At 45.2% G+C, this 17,894-nt stretch overlaps 23 non-coding genes across 23 annotated transcripts; all 23 read right to left on the reverse strand.

Annotated features, from left to right (window-relative positions):
- Positions 1-1,272: 1,272 nt before the first annotated feature.
- trnak-cuu lies at positions 1,273-1,345 on the reverse strand. The gene has a single exon. It is a non-coding gene; the product is annotated as a tRNA-Lys (tRNA).
- Positions 1,346-1,782: 437 nt separating this feature from the next.
- Positions 1,783-1,855, reverse strand: trnak-cuu. Its single transcript has one exon. It is a non-coding gene; the product is annotated as a tRNA-Lys (tRNA).
- A 411-nt stretch (positions 1,856-2,266) lies between these two features.
- On the reverse strand, positions 2,267-2,344 carry trnak-cuu. The gene has a single exon. It is a non-coding gene; the product is annotated as a tRNA-Lys (tRNA).
- A 436-nt stretch (positions 2,345-2,780) lies between these two features.
- Positions 2,781-2,853, reverse strand: trnak-cuu. The gene has a single exon. It is a non-coding gene; the product is annotated as a tRNA-Lys (tRNA).
- A 433-nt stretch (positions 2,854-3,286) lies between these two features.
- On the reverse strand, positions 3,287-3,359 carry trnak-cuu. The gene has a single exon. It is a non-coding gene; the product is annotated as a tRNA-Lys (tRNA).
- Positions 3,360-3,796: 437 nt separating this feature from the next.
- On the reverse strand, positions 3,797-3,869 carry trnak-uuu. The gene has a single exon. It is a non-coding gene; the product is annotated as a tRNA-Lys (tRNA).
- Positions 3,870-4,306: 437 nt separating this feature from the next.
- trnak-cuu lies at positions 4,307-4,379 on the reverse strand. The gene has a single exon. It is a non-coding gene; the product is annotated as a tRNA-Lys (tRNA).
- Positions 4,380-4,816: 437 nt separating this feature from the next.
- trnak-cuu lies at positions 4,817-4,889 on the reverse strand. Its single transcript has one exon. It is a non-coding gene; the product is annotated as a tRNA-Lys (tRNA).
- A 437-nt stretch (positions 4,890-5,326) lies between these two features.
- Positions 5,327-5,399, reverse strand: trnak-cuu. Its single transcript has one exon. It is a non-coding gene; the product is annotated as a tRNA-Lys (tRNA).
- Positions 5,400-5,836: 437 nt separating this feature from the next.
- On the reverse strand, positions 5,837-5,909 carry trnak-cuu. The gene has a single exon. It is a non-coding gene; the product is annotated as a tRNA-Lys (tRNA).
- Positions 5,910-8,672: 2,763 nt separating this feature from the next.
- Positions 8,673-8,745, reverse strand: trnak-cuu. Its single transcript has one exon. It is a non-coding gene; the product is annotated as a tRNA-Lys (tRNA).
- A 437-nt stretch (positions 8,746-9,182) lies between these two features.
- Positions 9,183-9,255, reverse strand: trnak-cuu. The gene has a single exon. It is a non-coding gene; the product is annotated as a tRNA-Lys (tRNA).
- Positions 9,256-9,688: 433 nt separating this feature from the next.
- trnak-cuu lies at positions 9,689-9,761 on the reverse strand. Its single transcript has one exon. It is a non-coding gene; the product is annotated as a tRNA-Lys (tRNA).
- Positions 9,762-10,198: 437 nt separating this feature from the next.
- Positions 10,199-10,271, reverse strand: trnak-cuu. Its single transcript has one exon. It is a non-coding gene; the product is annotated as a tRNA-Lys (tRNA).
- A 433-nt stretch (positions 10,272-10,704) lies between these two features.
- On the reverse strand, positions 10,705-10,777 carry trnak-cuu. Its single transcript has one exon. It is a non-coding gene; the product is annotated as a tRNA-Lys (tRNA).
- A 437-nt stretch (positions 10,778-11,214) lies between these two features.
- Positions 11,215-11,287, reverse strand: trnak-cuu. The gene has a single exon. It is a non-coding gene; the product is annotated as a tRNA-Lys (tRNA).
- Positions 11,288-11,724: 437 nt separating this feature from the next.
- Positions 11,725-11,797, reverse strand: trnak-cuu. The gene has a single exon. It is a non-coding gene; the product is annotated as a tRNA-Lys (tRNA).
- Positions 11,798-12,241: 444 nt separating this feature from the next.
- On the reverse strand, positions 12,242-12,315 carry trnak-cuu. Its single transcript has one exon. It is a non-coding gene; the product is annotated as a tRNA-Lys (tRNA).
- Positions 12,316-12,752: 437 nt separating this feature from the next.
- trnak-cuu lies at positions 12,753-12,825 on the reverse strand. Its single transcript has one exon. It is a non-coding gene; the product is annotated as a tRNA-Lys (tRNA).
- A 444-nt stretch (positions 12,826-13,269) lies between these two features.
- On the reverse strand, positions 13,270-13,342 carry trnak-cuu. Its single transcript has one exon. It is a non-coding gene; the product is annotated as a tRNA-Lys (tRNA).
- A 947-nt stretch (positions 13,343-14,289) lies between these two features.
- Positions 14,290-14,362, reverse strand: trnak-cuu. Its single transcript has one exon. It is a non-coding gene; the product is annotated as a tRNA-Lys (tRNA).
- Positions 14,363-14,806: 444 nt separating this feature from the next.
- Positions 14,807-14,880, reverse strand: trnak-cuu. The gene has a single exon. It is a non-coding gene; the product is annotated as a tRNA-Lys (tRNA).
- A 437-nt stretch (positions 14,881-15,317) lies between these two features.
- Positions 15,318-15,390, reverse strand: trnak-cuu. The gene has a single exon. It is a non-coding gene; the product is annotated as a tRNA-Lys (tRNA).
- Between the last annotated feature and the right edge of the window lie 2,504 nt (positions 15,391-17,894).

Raw genomic sequence — 17,894 nt, forward strand, 5'->3', positions numbered from 1 at the left:
GCTATTTAGGTAATGCATGATACTCTTAATCTCAAAGTTGTGGGTTCGAGCCCCATTTTGGGTGATGCTTTTCTCCACCGAATCACCAACTCACTTTGCAAACAGTCATCCACTTGGTCTTTCGAGCAGGCTTGCCACCTGGCATTGCTGACGTGTCAGGCTTAGCTGGTTATACAGGAGACTATGGGTTTGAATGCAAGCGGTTCCTGCACTCTGACCTGTTGTCTCAATTACTTGTGAAACGTCCTCCTAAATGGAGTGAAAAATGCTTGTTTTCTGGACAAGAAATAGACAGGGAGAGGGTTCAAGAAAAATGTTGCTCCTGGTGAGGCTCAAAATCACAACCTCGGTATGCTGCATAATGCTGTATAATCACAGAGTGCTAACCGATTGCACCATAGGAGCCATTGAAAGCACTCTCGCTGATCACCATATTTTGCACAAACAGAGCTGTACGATATTCAGTCCAAGTCAAGGTCACGATTGAGCTGCCTGGCAATCTCGGTCGGTCGAATGTGTGCTGCCTGGCTAGCTCCGTCGTTAGAACATGAGATTTCTATTCTCTGTGTTGTGGGTTTGAGCCCCACATCGGGTGGTGCTGTTCTCTGCTGAAGCACCAACTCACTTTGCAAACAGCCATACACTTGTTCTAAAGAGCAGGTTTATTTAACTGGTGATACAGGAGACTCTTGCAGAGCTGTATGATATTCAGTGCAAGTCATGGTTGATTGGCCTGGCTTGATCTGCCTGGCGAGCTCAGTCAGTAGAAAAGACAGGCTGAGGGTTCAAGAAAAACCCTGAGATAACTGAGACTGAGATAACCAGGCAGCTCAATGGTGACCCTGACTTGGACAGAATATTGTACAGCTCTGTTTGTGAAAAATATGGTGAACAGCGAGAGTGTTGTTAGTGGATCCTGTGGTGCATCCGGTTAGCGTGTTGTACTTATACAGCAGTATGCAGCAAATCGATGTCAAGGTTCTGAGTTTGAGCCTCACCAGGAGAAAGTATTTTTCTTGAACCCTCTGCCTGTCTATTTCTTGTCGAGAAAAGGAGCATTTATTTAAACCATTTAGGAGGACGTTTCATTGGTAATAGGTATGTCATTGAGATAAAAGGTCAGAGTGAAGGTATAGCTAGGATTCAAATCAATAGTCTTCTGTAACACCAGCTATGCCTGACACGTCAGCAATGCAGGGTGGCAAGCCTGCTCGAAAGTCCAAGCGGATGGCTGTTTGCAAAGAGAGTTCGTGCTTCGGATGAGAAAAGATTCGCCCAACGTGGGGCTCGAACCCACGACCCTGAGATTAAGAGTCTCATGCTCTACCGACTGAGCTAGCCAGGGACCTCAATAGTAATAAATACTTGGTCTGAATATCGTACAGCTCTGTTTGAGCAAAATATGGTGATCAGTGAGAGTGTTGTTAGTGGATCCTGTGGTGCATTCGGTTAGCGTGCTGTACATATACAGCAGTATGCAGCAAATCGATGACAAGGTTGTTAGTTGAGCCTCACCAGATGCAATAATTTTTCTTGATCCCTCTGCCTGTCTATTTCTTGTCGAGAAAAGGAGCATTTATTTAAACCATTTAGGAGGACGTTTCATAGGTAAGTCATTGATATAACAGATGAGAGTGCAGGCACAGCTTGGATTCAAATCCATAGTCTTCTGTATCACCAGCTATGCCTGACACGTCAGAAATGCAGGGTGGCAAGCCTGCTCGAAAGTCCAAGCGGATGGCTGTTTGCAAAGTGAGTTCGTGCTTCGGAAGAGAAAATTTTCACCCAACGTGGGGATCGAACCCACGACCCTGAGATTAAGAGTCTCATGCTCTACCAACTGAGCTAGCCAGGCACATCAACATGAATAATGACTTGGTCTGAATATCGTACAGCTCTTTTTGTGCAAAATATGGTGATCAGTGACAGTGTTGTTAGTGGATCCTGTGGTGCATTCGGTTAGCGTGTTGTACTTATACAGCAAATCGATGACAAGGTTGTTAGTTGAGCCTCACCAGATGCAATAATTTTTCTTGTACCCTCTGCCTGTCGAGAAAAGGAGCATTGCTTCAAACCATTTAGGAGGACGTTTCATAGGTAAGTCCATGAGATAACAGGTGAGAGTGCAGGCACAGCTTGGATTCAAAAACATAGTCTTCTGTATCACCAGCTATGCCTGACACGTCAGCAATGCAGGGTGTCAAGCCTGCTCGAAAGTCAAAGCGGATGGCTGTTTGCAAAGTGAGTTCGTGCTCCGGAAGAGAAAAGTTTCACCCAATGTGGGGCTCGAACCCACGACCCTGAGATTAAGTGTCTCATGCTCTACCGACTGAGCTAGCCAGTCACCTCTTCAGAAATAATTACTTGGTCTGAATATCGTACAGCTCTGTTTGAGCAAAATATGGTGATCAGTGAGAGTGTTGTTAGTGGATCCTGTGGTGCATTCGGTTAGCGTGTTGTACTTATACAGCAGTATGCAGCAAATCGATGACAAGGTTGTGAGTTGAGCCTCACCAGATGCAATTATTTTTCTTGATCCCTCTGCCTGTCTATTTCTTGTCGAGAAAAGGAGCATTTATTTAAACCATTTAGGAGGACGTTTCATAGGTAAGTCATTGAAATAACAGATGAGAGTGCAGGCACAGCTTGGATTCAAATCCATAGTCTTCTGTATCACCAGCTATGCCTGACACGTCAGAAATGCAGGGTGGCAAGCCTGCTCGAAAGTCCAAGCACATGGCTGTTTGCAAAATGAGTTTGGCTTCGGAAGAGAAACGATTCGCCCAACGTGGGACTCAAACCCACGACCATGAGATTAAGAGTCTCATGCTCTACCGACTGAGCTAGCCAGGCACTTTAACAGTAATAATTACTTGGTCTGAATATCATACAGCTCTGTTTGAGCAAAATATGGTGATCAGTGAGAGTGTTGTTAATGGATCATGTGGTGCAATCGGTTAGCGTGTTATACTTATACAGCAGTATGCAGCAAATCGATGACAAGGTTGTGAGTTGAGCCTCACCAGATGCAAGTATTTTTCTTGTACCCTCTGCCTGTCGAGAAAAGGAGCATTGCTTCAAACCATTTAGGAGGACGTTTCATTGGTAATAGGTATGTCATTGAGATAAAAGGTCAGAGTGAAGGTATAGCTAGGATTCAAATCAATAGTCTTCTGTAACACCAGCTATGCCTGACACGTCAGAAATGCAGGGTGGCAAGCCTGCTCGAAAGTCCAAGCGGATGGCTGTTTGCAAAGTGAGTTTGTGCTTCGGAAGAGAAAAGATTCGCCCAACGTGGGGATCAAACCCACGACCCTGAGATTAAGAGTCTCATGCTCTACCGACTGAGCTAGCCAGACACGTCAACAGTAATAATAACTTGGTCTGAATATCATACAGCTATGTTTGAGCAAAATATGGTGATCAGTGAGAGTGTTGTTAATGGATCCTGTGGTGCAATCGGTTAGCGTGTTATACTTATACAGCAGTATGCAGCAAATCGATGACAAGGTTGTGAGTTGAGCCTCACCAGATGCAAGTATTTTTCTTGTACCCTCTGCCTGTCTATTTCTTGTCGAGAAAAGGAGCATTGCTTCAAACCATTTAGGAGGACGTTTCATAGGTAAGTCATTGAGATAACAGGTGAGAGTGCAGGCACAGCTTGGATTCAAAACCATAGTCTTCTGTATCACCAGCTATGCCTGACACGTCAGCAATGCAGGGTGGCAAGCCTGCTCGAAAGTCCAAGCGGATGGCTGTTTGCAAAGTGAGTTTGTGCTTCGGAAGAGAAAAGATTCACCCAACGTGGTGCTCGAACCCACGACCCTGAGATTAAAAGTCTCATGCTCTAACGACTGAGCTAGCCAGGCACCTCAACAGTAATAATTACTTGGTCTGAATATCATACAGCTCTGTTTGAGCAAAATATGGTGATCAGTGAGAGTGTTGTTAATGGATCATGTGGTGCAATTGGTTAGCGTGTTATACTTATACAGCAGTATGCAGCAAATCGATGACAAGGTTGTGAGTTGAGCCTCACCAGATGCAAGTATTTTTCTTGTACCCTCTGCCTGTCTATTTCTTGTCGAGAAAAGGAGCATTGCTTCAAACCATTTAGGAGGACGTTTCATAGGTAAGTCATTGAGATAACAGGTGAGAGTGCAGGCACAGCTTGGATTCAAAACCATAGTCTTCTGTATCACCAGCTATGCCTGACACGTCAGCAATGCAGGGTGGCAAGCCTGTTCGAAAGTCCAAGCGGATGGCTGTTTGCAAAGTGAGTTTGTGCTTCGGAAGAGAAAAGATTCGCCCAACGTGGGGATCAAACCCACGACCCTGAGATTAAGAGTCTCATGCTCTACCGACTGAGCTAGCCAGACACGTCAACAGTAAAAATAACTTGGTCTGAATATCATACAGCTATGTTTGAGCAAAATATGGTGATCAGTGAGAGTGTTGTTAATGGATCCTGTGGTGCAATCGGTTAGCGTGTTATACTTATACAGCAGTATGCAGCAGATCGATGACAAGGTTGTGAGTTGAGCCTCACCAGATGCAAGTATTTTTCTTGTACCCTCTGCCTGTCTATTTCTTGTCGAGAAAAGGAGCATTGCTTCAAACCATTTAGGAGGACGTTTCATAGGTAAGTCATTGAGATAACAGGTGAGAGTGCAGGCACAGCTTGGATTCAAAACCATAGTCTTCTGTATCACCAGCTATGCCTGACACGTCAACAATGCAGGGTGGCAAGCCTGCTCGAAAGTCCAAGCGGATGGCTGTTTGCAAAGTGAGTTTGTGCTTCGGAAGAGAAAAGATTCACCCAACGTGGTGCTCGAACCCACGACCCTGAGATTAAGAGTCTCATGGTCTACCGACTGAGCTAGCCAGGCAACACAACTGTAATAATTAGTTGGTCTGAATATCGTACAGCTCTGTTTGAGCAAAATATGGTGATCAGTGAGAGTGTTGTTAATGGATCATGTGGTGCAATTGGTTAGCGTGTTATACTTATACAGCAGTATGCAGCAAATCGATGACAAGGTTGTGAGTTGAGCCTCACCAGATGCAAGTATTTTTCTTGTACCCTCTGCCTGTCTATTTCTTGTCGAGAAAAGGAGCATTGCTTCAAACCATTTAGGAGGACGTTTCATAGGTAGGTCATTGAGATAACAGGTGAGAGTGCAGGCACAGCTTGGATTCAAAACCATAGTCTTCTGTATCACCAGCTATGCCTGACACGTCAGCAATGCAGGGTGGCAAGCCTGCTCGAAAGTCCAAGCGGATGGCTGTTTGCAAAGTGAGTTTGTGCTTCGGAAGACAAAAGATTCGCCCAACGTGGGGCTCAAACCCACGACCCTGAGATTAAGAGTCTCATGGTCTACCGACTGAGCTAGCCAGGCAACACAACAGTAATAATTAGTTGGTCTGAATATCGTACAGCTCTGTTTGAGCAAAATATGGTGATCAGTGAGAGTGTTGTTAATGGATCATGTGGTGCAATTGGTTAGCGTGTTATACTTATACAGCAGTATGCAGCAAATCGATGACAAGGTTGTGAGTTGAGCCTCACCAGATGCAAGTATTTTTCTTGTACCCTCTGCCTGTCTATTTCTTGTCGAGAAAAGGAGCATTGCTTCAAACCATTTAGGAGGACGTTTCATAGGTAGGTCATTGAGATAACAGGTGAGAGTGCAGGCACAGCTTGGATTCAAAACCATAGTCTTCTGTATCACCAGCTATGCCTGACACGTCAGCAATGCAGGGTGGCAAGCCTGCTCGAAAGTCCAAGCGGATGGCTGTTTGCAAAGTGAGTTTGTGCTTCGGAAGACAATAGACTCGCCCAACGTGGGGTTCGAACCCACGAATCCTAGATTAAGAGTCTCATGGTCTACCGACTGAGCTAGCCAGGCAACACAACAGTAATAATTAGTTGGTCTGAATATCGTACAGCTCTGTTTGAGCAAAATATGGTGATCAGTGAGAGTGTTGTTAATGGATCCTGTGGTGCAATCGGTTAGCGTGTTATACTTATACAGCAGTATGCAGCAAATCGATGACAAGGTTGTGAGTTGAGCCTCACCAGATGCAAGTATTTTTCTTGTACCCTCTGCCTGTCGAGAAAAGGAGCATTGCTTCAAACCATTTAGGAGGACGTTTCATTGGTAATAGGTATGTCATTGAGATAAAAGGTCAGAGTGAAGGTATAGCTAGGATTTAAATCAATAGTCTTCTGTAACACCAGCTATGCCTGACACGTCAGAAATGCAGGGTGGCAAGCCTGCTCGAAAGTCCAAGCGGATGGCTGTTTGCAAAGTGAGTTTGTGCTTCGGAAGAGAAAAGATTCGCCCAACGTGGGGATCAAACCCACGACCCTGAGATTAACCTGTTGGGGATGAGGGCGCTGTTTAGGCTATTTATGCTAATTGGGTACTTTTTTTAAACGGCTTCCCACAAAATCCTTGATCGTACAATATGCATATTATTATTATTATTGGATAGAAAACAGTCTATAGTTTCTATAGGAGTTGAAATTTTGTCTCTAAGTGGAACAGAGCCCATTCTACAGCAATTTCCCTGACATGGATTCAGATTTCAGAAATGTTGGCCACTGTTCTGAAGTCAGTTAAAAGGGCACTGATTTTGCTATGACTATACGGACACTTCTTACGTCTTCCCCTGGATGCCTTTACGTGATGACGATTCCAATGGGGTCGATTGCGCGTTCACAGGCCCTACAAATGAAAAAACCCTGAAGCTAGTCATTCTTTTGGAGCTGCGTCATGCGCCTAGAGGACACCGGCCCGCACCTTTTCCAAGCATTAGTGAAGGGGGTAATATTACTCGGGTCATGTTTCTACTCGTTATGGGAGTTAAAAACATCATAAGGTAGTTAATTTAAAGCGTTTTATAGCAATTTATATCCGTTTAGTGCGATTTTGGGACATTTATTTTTGCAACGATGTGAATAGTTGGGCACGCTTTTCAGTTCATCCCGAACGCCGTTGGCATTTCCACATGGCAAGAGGACAGCTTTCCACCAAAAGACGATTTCTCCCAAGAAAGGATCCTTTGCCCAAGATACTGATGGAAGAACAGCTCAAGGTAGGACATTTTTATTATGATAAATCGTGTTTCTGTCGAAACATTTTAGTGGCTTAGGACGCCATGTTTTTTGACGTAGCTTCGCTTGGCGCAAACTGTATTGAAAAGTAAGGATAAATTAAAAAATGTAATAACGCAATTGTATTAAGAATTAAATTGTCTATCAATCCCTGTCCACCCTATATTTTTTAGTCACGTTTATGAGTATTTATGTATAAGAGTAGATCACTGTCTAAGTGGCGCAAGGAAATTTTCTGACCAGCTGAGCTAAATTTCACATTGTATAACCATGATTTTGGTGGCTAAATATAAACATTTGCGATCAAACTGTATATGCATGTTGTAATGTGATGTTACAGGAGTGTCATCGGAAGAATTCTGAGAAGGTTAGTGAAAAAATTAATATCTTTTGGCGATGTTGACTTTTATCGCTCACTTTGGCTAGAATCAATGCTGGGCTGCTATGTGGTATGTGCTATGCTAATATAACGATTTATTGTGTTTTCGCTGTAAGACACTTAGAAAATCTGAAATATTGTCTGTATTCACAGGATCTGTGTCTTTCGATTCGTGTATGCTGTGTATTTTTACGAAATGTTTGATGATTAGTAAGTAGGTAAACACGTTGCTCTAAGTAGTTTTTCTATTCCATTTGTGACGGTGGGTGCAATTGTAACCTATGCCATCTACCTGAAATATGCACTTTTTTCTAACAAAACCTATCCCATACCATAAATATGTTATCAGACTGTCATCTAATGAGTTTTTTTGTTGGTTAGGGGCTATAAATATCTTAGTTTAGCCGAATTGGTGATGGCTACTGGTGTTGGTGGACAAATAAAAGATGGTGGATTATGCTAATGTGTTTTTAGGTAATAGATGTACATCTTTACATATTGTGTCTTCCCTGTAAAACATTTTAAAAATCGGACATGTTGACTGGATTCACAAGATCTGTGTCTTTCATTAGCTGTATTGGACTTTAATGTGTGAAAGTTAAATATTTTAAAAAAATATTTTTTTTGAATTTCGCGGCACTGGTTTTTCAGTGGGGGGGGGGGGGAGTGCCGCTAGCGGCACACTCATCCTAGAAAGGTTAAGAGTCTCATGCTCTACCGACTGAGCTAGCCAGACACGTCAACAGTAATAATAACTTGGTCTGAATATCATACAGCTATGTTTGAGCAAAATATGGTGATCAGTGAGAGTGTTGTTAATGGATCCTGTGGTGCAATCGGTTAGCGTGTTATACTTATACAGCAGTATGCAGCAAATCGATGACAAGGTTGTGAGTTGAGCCTCACCAGATGCAAGTATTTTTCTTGTACCCTCTGCCTGTCTATTTCTTGTCGAGAAAAGGAGCATTGCTTCAAACCATTTAGGAGGACGTTTCATAGGTAAGTCATTGAGATAACAGGTGAGAGTGCAGGCACAGCTTGGATTCAAAACCATAGTCTTCTGTATCACCAGCTATGCCTGACACGTCAGCAATGCAGGGTGGCAAGCCTGCTCGAAACTCCAAGCGGATGGCTGTTTGCAAAGTGAGTTTGTGCTTCGGAAGACAAAAGATTCACCCAACGTGGGGCTCAAACCCACGACCCTGAGATTAAGAGTCTCATGCTCTACCGACTGAGCTAGCCAGGCACCACAACAGTAATAATTAGTTGGTCTGAATATCGTACAGCTCTGTTTGAGCAAAATATGGTGATCAGTGAGAGTGTTGTTAATGGATCCTGTGGTGCAATCGGTTAGCGTGTTATACTTATACAGCAGTATGCAGCAAATCGATGACAAGGTTGTGAGTTGAGCCTCACCAGATGCAAGTATTTTTCTTGTACCCTCTGCCTGTCTATTTCTTGTCGAGAAAAGGAGCATTGCTTCAAACCATTTAGGAGGACGTTTCATAGGTAAGTCATTGAGATAACAGGTGAGAGTGCAGGCACAGCTTGGATTCAAAACCATAGTCTTCTGTATCACCAGCTATGCCTGACACGTCAGCAATGCAGGGTGGCAAGCCTGCTCGAAAGTCCAAGCGGATGGCTGTTTGCAAAGTGAGTTTGTGCTTCGGAAGACAAAAGATTCGCCCAACGTGGGGCTCAAACCCACGACCCTGAGATTAAGAGTCTCATGGTCTACCGACTGAGCTAGCCAGGCAACACAACAGTAATAATTAGTTGGTCTGAATATCGTACAGCTCTGTTTGAGCAAAATATGGTGATCAGTGAGAGTGTTGTTAATGGATCCTGTGGTGCAATCGGTTAGCGTGTTATACTTATACAGCAGTATGCAGCAAATCGATGACAAGGTTGTGAGTTGAGCCTCACCAGATGCAAGTATTTTTCTTGTACCCTCTGCCTGTCGAGAAAAGGAGCATTGCTTCAAACCATTTAGGAGGACGTTTCATTGGTAATAGGTATGTCATTGAGATAAAAGGTCAGAGTGAAGGTATAGCTAGGATTCAAATCAATAGTCTTCTGTAACACCAGCTATGCCTGACACGTCAGAAATGCAGGGTGGCAAGCCTGCTCGAAAGTCCAAGCGGATGGCTGTTTGCAAAGTGAGTTTGTGCTTCGGAAGAGAAAAGATTCGCCCAACGTGGGGCTCAAACCCACGACCCTGAGATTAAGAGTCTCATGCTCTACCGACTGAGCTAGCCAGACACGTCAACAGTAATAATTACTTGGTCTGAATATCATACAGCTCTGTTTGAGCAAAATATGGTGATCAGTGAGAGTGTTGTTAATGGATCCTGTGGTGCAATCGGTTAGCGTGTTATACTTATACAGCAGTATGCAGCAAATCGATGACAAGGTTGTGAGTTGAGCCTCACCAGATGCAAGTATTTTTCTTGTACCCTCTGCCTGTCTATTTCTTGTCGAGAAAAGGAGCATTGCTTCAAACCATTTAGGAGGACGTTTCATAGGTAAGTCATTGAGATAACAGGTGAGAGTGCAGGCACAGCTTGGATTCAAAACCATAGTCTTCTGTATCACCAGCTATGCCTGACACGTCAGCAATGCAGGGTGGCAAGCCTGCTCGAAAGTCCAAGCGGATGGCTGTTTGCAAAGTGAGTTTGTGCTTCGGAAGACAAAAGATTCACCCAACATGGGGCTCAAACCCACGACCCTGAGATTAAGAGTCTCATGGTCTACCGACTGAGCTAGCCAGGCAACACAACAGTAATAATTAGTTGGTCTGAATATCGTACAGCTCTGTTTGAGCAAAATATGGTGATCAGTGAGAGTGTTGTTAATGGATCCTGTGGTGCAATCGGTTAGCGTGTTATACTTATACAGCAGTATGCAGCAAATCGATGACAAGGTTGTGAGTTGAGCCTCACCAGATGCAAGTATTTTTCTTGTACCCTCTGCCTGTCGAGAAAAGGAGCATTGCTTCAAACCATTTAGGAGGACGTTTCATTGGTAATAGGTATGTCATTGAGATAAAAGGTCAGAGTGAAGGTATAGCTAGGATTCAAATCAATAGTCTTCTGTAACACCAGCTATGCCTGACACGTCAGAAATGCAGGGTGGCAAGCCTGCTCGAAAGTCCAAGCGGATGGCTGTTTGCAAAGTGAGTTTGTGCTTCGGAAGAGAAAAGATTCGCCCAACGTGGGGCTCAAACCCACGACCCTGAGATTAAGAGTCTCATGCTCTACCGACTGAGCTAGCCAGACACGTTAACAGTAATAATTACTTGGTCTGAATATCATACAGCTCTGTTTGAGCAAAATATGGTGATCAGTGAGAGTGTTGTTAATGGATCCTGTGGTGCAATCGGTTAGCGTGTTATACTTATACAGCAGTATGCAGCAAATCGATGACAAGGTTGTGAGTTGAGCCTCACCAGATGCAAGTATTTTTCTTGTACCCTCTGCCTGTCTATTTCTTGTCGAGAAAAGGAGCATTGCTTCAAACCATTTAGGAGGACGTTTCATAGGTAAGTCATTGAGATAACAGGTGAGAGTGCAGGCACAGCTTGGATTCAAAACCATAGTCTTCTGTATCACCAGCTATGCCTGACACGTCAGCAATGCAGGGTGGCAAGCCTGCTCGAAAGTCCAAGCGGATGGCTGTTTGCAAAGTGAGTTTGTGCTTCGGAAGAGAAAAGATTCACCCAACGTGGGGCTCGAACCCACGACCCTGAGATTAAGAGTCTCATGCTCTACCGACTGAGCTAGCCAGGCACCTCAACAGTAATAATTACTTGGTCTGAATATCATACAGCTCTGTTTGAGCAAAATATGGTGATCAGTGAGAGTGTTGTTAATGGATCCTGTGGTGCAATCGGTTAGCGTGTTATACTTATACAGCAGTATGCAGCAAATCGATGACAAGGTTGTGAGTTGAGCCTCACCAGATGCAAGTATTTTTCTTGTACCCTCTGCCTGTCTATTTCTTGTCGAGAAAAGGAGCATTGCTTCAAACCATTTAGGAGGACGTTTCATAGGTAAGTCATTGAGATAACAGGTGAGAGTGCAGGCACAGCTTGGATTCAAAACCATAGTCTTCTGTATCACCAGCTATGCCTGACACGTCAGCAATGCAGGGTGGCAAGCCTGCTCGAAAGTCCAAGCGGATGGCTGTTTGCAAAGTGAGTTTGTGCTTCGGAAGAGAAAAGATTCGCCCAACGTGGGGCTCAAACCCACGACCCTGAGATTAAGAGTCTCATGCTCTACCGACTGAGCTAGCCAGGCACCTCAACAGTAATAATTACTTGGTCTGAATATCGTACAGCTCTGTTTGAGCAAAATATGGTGATCAGTGAGAGTGTTGTTAATGGATCCTGTGGTGCAATCGGTTAGCGTGTTATACTTATACAGCAGTATGCAGCAAATCGATGACAAGGTTGTGAGTTGAGCCTCACCAGATGCAAGTATTTTTCTTGTACCCTCTGCCTGTCTATTTCTTGTCGAGAAAAGGAGCATTGCTTCAAACCATTTAGGAGGACGTTTCATTGGTAATAGGTATGTCATTGAGATAAAAGGTCAGAGTGAAGGTATAGCTAGGATTCAAATCAATAGTCTTCTGTAACACCAGCTATGCCTGACACGTCAGAAATGCAGGGTGGCAAGCCTGCTCGAAAGTCCAAGCGGATGGCTGTTTGCAAAGTGAGTTTGTGCTTCGGAAGAGAAAAGATTCGCCCAACGTGGGGCTCGAAACCCACGACCCTGAGATTAAGAGTCTCATGCTCTACCGACTGAGCTAGCCAGGCACCTCAACAGTAATAATTACTTGGTCTGAATATCATACAGCTCTGTTTGAGCAAAATATGGTGATCAGTGAGAGTGTTGTTAATGGATCCTGTGGTGCAATCGGTTAGCGTGTTATACTTATACAGCAGTATGCAGCAAATCGATGACAAGGTTGTGAGTTGAGCCTCACCAGATGCAAGTATTTTTCTTGTACCCTCTGCCTGTCTATTTCTTGTCGAGAAAAGGAGCATTGCTTCAAACCATTTAGGAGGACGTTTCATAGGTAAGTCATTGAGATAACAGGTGAGAGTGCAGGCACAGCTTGGATTCAAAACCATAGTCTTCTGTATCACCAGCTATGCCTGACACGTCAGCAATGCAGGGTGGCAAGCCTGCTCGAAAGTCCAAGCGGATGGCTGTTTGCAAAGTGAGTTTGTGCTTCGGAAGAGAAAAGATTCACCCAACGTGGGGCTCGAACCCACGACCCTGAGATTAAGAGTCTCATGCTCTACCGACTGAGCTAGCCAGGCACCTCAACAGTAATAATTACTTGGTCTGAATATCATACAGCTCTGTTTGAGCAAAATATGGTGATCAGTGAGAGTGTTGTTAATGGATCCTGTGGTGCAATCGGTTAGCGTGTTATACTTATACAGCAGTATGCAGCAAATCGATGACAAGGTTGTGAGTTGAGCCTCACCAGATGCAAGTATTTTTCTTGTACCCTCTGCCTGTCTATTTCTTGTCGAGAAAAGGAGCATTGCTTCAAACCATTTAGGAGGACGTTTCATTGGTAATAGGTATGTCATTGAGATAAAAGGTCAGAGTGAAGGTATAGCTAGGATTCAAATCAATAGTCTTCTGTAACACCAGCTATGCCTGACACGTCAGAAATGCAGGGTGGCAAGCCTGCTCGAAAGTCCAAGCGGATGGCTGTTTGCAAAGTGAGTTTGTGCTTCGGAAGAGAAAAGATTCGCCCAACGTGGGGCTCGAACCCACGACCCTGAGATTAAGAGTCTCATGCTCTACCGACTGAGCTAGCCAGGCACCTCAACAGTAATAATTACTTGGTCTGAATATCATACAGCTCTGTTTGAGCAAAATATGGTGATCAGTGAGAGTGTTGTTAATGGATCCTGTGGTGCAATCGGTTAGCGTGTTATACTTATACAGCAGTATGCAGCAAATCGATGACAAGGTTGTGAGTTGAGCCTCACCAGATGCAAGTATTTTTCTTGTACCCTCTGCCTGTCTATTTCTTGTCGAGAAAAGGAGCATTGCTTCAAACCATTTAGGAGGACGTTTCATAGGTAAGTCATTGAGATAACAGGTGAGAGTGCAGGCACAGCTTGGATTCAAAACCATAGTCTTCTGTATCACCAGCTATGCCTGACACGTCAGCAATGCAGGGTGGCAAGCCTGCTCGAAAGTCCAAGCGGATGGCTGTTTGCAAAGTGAGTTTGTGCTTCGGAAGAGAAAAAATTCACCCAACGTTGGGCTCAAACCCACAACCCTGATATTAAGAGTCTCATGCTCTACCGACTGAGCTAGCCAGGCACCTCAACAGTAATAATTACTTGGTCTGAATATCATACAGCTCTGTTTGAGCAAAATATGGTGATCAGTGAGAGTGTTGTTAATGGATCCTGTGGTGCAATCGGTTAGCGTGTTATACTTATACAGCAGTATGCAGCAAATCGATGACAAGGTTGTGAGTTGAGCCTCACCAGATGCAAGTATTTTTCTTGTACCCTCTGCCTGTCTATTTCTTGTCGAGAAAAGGAGCATTGCTTCAAACCATTTAGGAGGACGTTTCATAGGTAAGTCATTGAAATAACAGATGAGAGTGCAGGCACAGCTTGGATTCAAATCCATAGTCTTCTGTATCACCAGCTATGCCTGACACGTCAGCAATGCAGGGTGGCAAGCCTGCTCGAAAGTCCAAGCGGATGGCTGTTTGCAAAGTGAGTTTGTGCTTCGGAAGAGAAAAGATTCGCCCAACGTGGGGCTCGAACCCACGACCCTGAGATTAAGAGTCTCATGCTCTACCGACTGAGCTAGCCAGGCACCTCAACAGTAATAATTACTTGGTCTGAATATCATACAGCTCTGTTTGAGCAAAATATGGTGATCAGTGAGAGTGTTGTTAATGGATCCTGTGGTGCAATCGGTTAGCGTGTTATACTTATACAGCAGTATGCAGCAAATCGATGACAAGGTTGTGAGTTGAGCCTCACCAGATGCAAGTATTTTTCTTGTACCCTCTGCCTGTCTATTTCTTGTCGAGAAAAGGAGCATTGCTTCAAACCATTTAGGAGGACGTTTCATTGGTAATAGGTATGTCATTGAGATAAAAGGTCAGAGTGAAGGTATAGCTAGGATTCAAATCAATAGTCTTCTGTAACACCAGCTATGCCTGACACGTCAGAAATGCAGGGTGGCAAGCCTGCTCGAAAGTCCAAGCGGATGGCTGTTTGCAAAGTGAGTTTGTGCTTCGGAAGAGAAAAGATTCGCCCAACGTGGGGCTCGAAACCCACGACCCTGAGATTAAGAGTCTCATGCTCTACCGACTGAGCTAGCCAGGCACCTCAACAGTAATAATTACTTGGTCTGAATATCATACAGCTCTGTTTGAGCAAAATATGGTGATCAGTGAGAGTGTTGTTAATGGATCCTGTGGTGCAATCGGTTAGCGTGTTATACTTATACAGCAGTATGCAGCAAATCGATGACAAGGTTGTGAGTTGAGCCTCACCAGATGCAAGTATTTTTCTTGTACCCTCTGCCTGTCTATTTCTTGTCGAGAAAAGGAGCATTGCTTCAAACCATTTAGGAGGACGTTTCATAGGTAAGTCATTGAGATAACAGGTGAGAGTGCAGGCACAGCTTGGATTCAAAACCATAGTCTTCTGTATCACCAGCTATGCCTGACACGTCAGCAATGCAGGGTGGCAAGCCTGCTCGAAAGTCCAAGCGGATGGCTGTTTGCAAAGTGAGTTTGTGCTTCGGAAGAGAAAAGATTCACCCAACGTGGGGCTCGAACCCACGACCCTGAGATTAAGAGTCTCATGCTCTACCGACTGAGCTAGCCAGGCACCTCAACAGTAATAATTACTTGGTCTGAATATCATACAGCTCTGTTTGAGCAAAATATGGTGATCAGTGAGAGTGTTGTTAATGGATCCTGTGGTGCAATCGGTTAGCGTGTTATACTTATACAGCAGTATGCAGCAAATCGATGACAAGGTTGTGAGTTGAGCCTCACCAGATGCAAGTATTTTTCTTGTACCCTCTGCCTGTCTATTTCTTGTCGAGAAAAGGAGCATTGCTTCAAACCATTTAGGAGGACGTTTCATAGGTAAGTCATTGAGATAACAGGTGAGAGTGCAGGCACAGCTTGGATTCAAAACCATAGTCTTCTGTATCACCAGCTATGCCTGACACGTCAGCAATGCAGGGTGGCAAGCCTGCTCGAAAGTCCAAGCGGATGGCTGTTTGCAAAGTGAGTTTGTGCTTCGGAAGAGCAAAAGATTCGCCCAACGTGGGGCTCAAACCCACGACCCTGAGATGCACCGACCCACCTACACACTGACACGCATACATACTGGACACTACGACACCGACCCACCTACACACTGACACGTATACATACTGGACACTACGACACCGACCCACCTACACACTGACACGCATACATACTGGACACTACGACACCGACCCACCTACACACTGACACGCATACATACTGGACACTACGACACCGACCCACCTACACACTGACACGTGTACATACTGGACACTACGACACCGACCCACCTACACGCATACATACTGGACACTATGACACCGACCCACCTACACACTGACACGCGTACATACTGGACACTACGACACCGACCCACCTACACACTGACACGCGTACATACTGGACACTACGACACCGACCCACCTACACACTGACACGCTTACATACTGGACACTACGACACCGACCCACCTACACACTGACATGCGTACATACTGGACACTATGACACCGACCCACCTACACACTGACACGCATACATACTGGACACTATGACACCGACCCACCTACACACTGACACGCATACATACTGGACACTACGACACCGACCCACCTACACACTGACATGCATACATACTGGACACTACGACACCGACCCACCTACACACTGACATGCATACATACTGGACACTACGACACCGACCCACCTACACACTGACACGCATACATACTGGACACTACGACACCGACCCACCTACACACTGGCACGCATACATACTGGACACTACGACACCGACCCACCTACACACTGACACGTATACATACTGGACACTATGACACCGACCCACCTACACAATGACATGCATACATACTGGACACTACGACACCGACCCACCTACACACTGACACGTATACATACTGGACACTATGACACCGACCCACCTACACACTGACACGTATACATACTGGACACTATGACACCGACCCACCTACACAATGACATGCATACATACTGGACACTATGACACCGACCCACCTAAACACTGACACGTATACATACTGGACACTATGACACCGACCCACCTACACACTGACACGCATACATACTGGACACTACGACACCGACCCACCTACACACTGACATGCATACATACTGGACACTACGACACCGACCCACCTACACACTGACACGTATACATACTGGACACTATGACACCGACCCACCTACACAATGACATGCATACATACTGGACACTACGACACCGACCCACCTAAACACTGACACGTATACATACTGGACACTATGACACCGACCCACCTACACACTGACATGAATACATACTGGACACTACGACACCGACCCACCTACACACTGACACGCATACATACTGGACACTACGACACCGACCCACCTACACACTGACACACATACATACTGGACACTACGACACCGACCCACTACACCTGACACGCATACATACTGGACACTACACGACCCGACCCACCTACACACTGACACGCATACATACTGGACACTACGACACCGACCCACCTACACACTGACACACATACATACTGGACACTACGACACCGACCCACCTACACACTGACATGCATACATACTGGACACTACGACACCGACCCACCTACACACTGACACGCCACGCGTACATACTGGACACTATGACACCGACCCACCTACACACTGACACGCCACGCGTACATACTGGACACTCGACCACCGACCCACCTACACACTGACATGCATACATACTGGACACTACGACACCGACCCACCTACACACTGACATGCATACATACTGGACACTATGACACCGACACGCATACATACTGGACACTACGACACCGACCCACCTACACACTGACATGCATACATACTGGACACTACGACACCGACCCACCTACACACTGACACGCCACGCGTACATACTGGACACCAGGACACCGACCCACCTACACACTGACACGCATACATACTGGACACTACGACACCGACCCACCTACACACTGACATGCATACATACGGACACTACGACACCGACCCACCTACACAC

Source organism: Salvelinus namaycush, chromosome 2 (genome assembly GCF_016432855.1).
Source record: "Salvelinus namaycush isolate Seneca chromosome 2, SaNama_1.0, whole genome shotgun sequence".
Taxonomy (NCBI): Eukaryota; Metazoa; Chordata; class Actinopteri; order Salmoniformes; family Salmonidae; genus Salvelinus; species Salvelinus namaycush.